Below are 2,077 nucleotides of genomic sequence, written 5' to 3' on the forward strand. Positions count from 1 at the left end.
CTGCAATTTAAACAGAGTGGTCAATGGTCTCGGGGAACATCTAACTCAATTGGCATAACATAGTTTATAAAGAAAATGCTCTACATTCTTCCTTGGTGAGTAGCGTCTGCGGTCTTAAAAGCTTGTGAACGGCCATCTAAGATACTTCACTGGTCTCACTCCATATGGAGCAAGGGAGAATGAAGAAAACCAAAGACACAAGGGAAAGATTAGTCCAAAGGACTAATGGACCACAACTACCACAGCCGCCACCAGACCGAGTCCAGCACAACTAGTTGGTGCCCGGCTACCACCACCGACTGCTCTGACAGGGATCACAATAAAGGGTCCTGGACGGAGCTGGAGAAAAATGTAGAACCAAATTCAAACTCACAAAAAAAAAAAACACCAGACTTACTGGTCTGACAGAGACAGGAGAAACCCCTGAGAGTATGGCCCCGAGACACCCTTATCACCCTTATCGCTCGGTAATGAAGTCCCTCCAGAGGTTCACCCTTCAGCCGAAGGTTAGAAAGGCCTGTAAAACAAAAGGGCACACCAGCCTGGGGGCAAGAACGAGAAGGCAGGAGGGGACAGGAACGCTGGTAATGGGGAAGCAAAGGTCGAGGAAGGGGAGAATGTCGACACGTCGTGGGGTTGGTGACCAATGTTAAAAAACAATATGTGTATTAATTGTTTAATGAGAAACTTGTTTGCTCTGTAAACCTTCATCTAAAGTACGATAAAAAAATTTTTTTTAAAAGAGTTAAGTGAAGGATACAGAGCCATTAAAAACAATGGTTATCCAACTAATACAGCGGCAAACTAAGGATCTGAATCCTGATTGGTGTGACTTCAAAACCATTGTTTAAATAATCCGTAGAGACAGAAAGCATATCAGTGGCTGCTTGCAGATGAGGGGCAGGAGAGAGTAATTACCAAAGGGCATGAGGAAACTTTTAGGGGTGATGGATATGTTCACTGTCTTGATTGTGGTGATGATTTCACTGGCTTATATGTATGCCCAAACTTAGCAAAATATTGAGAAAGGACAGTGTTGACATGCCGTGGGGTCATGAGAAACTATTCTGTTCTGTAAACCTTCATCTAAAGTAGAAAAAAAAAAAAAGAATTATCTATGTGAGATCAAATGGACAACAGCAACTCAAAAGGTTTGATGGGAAGCCTAGGAGGCAGTGAGTTGAAGATAATGGTGATGGAATAATTTGGAAAAGGATAGTGAGAATAGCAGCACAACTGGAACAATGTAATCAGTGTCACTGAATTGTACAGGTAGAAATTTTTGAAATGGTGTATCTTTGGCTAGGTATATTTTCACCAAAAAAGAAAAAAGGTCCCCCCCATGGTCGAGAAGGGAGAGTGTTGACATGTCATGGGGTTGTCATAAAACAATATGCGTACTGACCGTGTAATGAGAAACTATGTTCTGTAAACCTTCACCTAAAGTACAATAAAAAAAATTTTTTTGAAAACTTAGCAAAATATATGTGGTTTGTCGTATGTCAATTTTGCCTCAATAAATCAGCTTAAAAAAAAAATTGTCGCTTTGTTTGAGCCCATCGTTGCAGCCACTGTGTCAGTCCATCTCCTTGAGGGTCTTCCTCTTTTTTGCTGACCCTCTACTTAACCAAGCATGATGTCCTTCTCCAGAGACTGGTCCCTCCTGATAGCATGTCCAAAGTATGTGAGACGTAGTCACTACATCTTTGCTTCTAAGGAGCATTCTGGCTATACTTCTTCCAAGTCAGATTTGTTTGTTCTTCTGGCAGTCCATAGTATATTCAATATTCTTCACCAACAGCATAATTCAAACGCATCCAATTCTTTGGTCTTCCTTACTCATTGTCCAGCTTTTGCATGCCTATGAAATGACTGAAAATACCATCATTTGGATCAGGCGCACCTATTCCTTAAGGTGACATCTTTGCTTTTTAACACTTTAAAGAAGTCTTTTGCCGCAGATTTGCCCATTGCAACGCATCATTTGATTTCTTGACTGCTGCTTCCATGGGCATTGATTGTGGACCCAAGTAAAATGAAATCCTTGACAACTTCAATCTTTTCTCTGTTTATCATG

This window comes from Trichechus manatus, unplaced genomic scaffold (assembly GCF_000243295.1).
Source record: "Trichechus manatus latirostris isolate Lorelei unplaced genomic scaffold, TriManLat1.0 scaffold00087, whole genome shotgun sequence".
Lineage (NCBI taxonomy): Eukaryota > Metazoa > Chordata > Mammalia > Sirenia > Trichechidae > Trichechus > Trichechus manatus.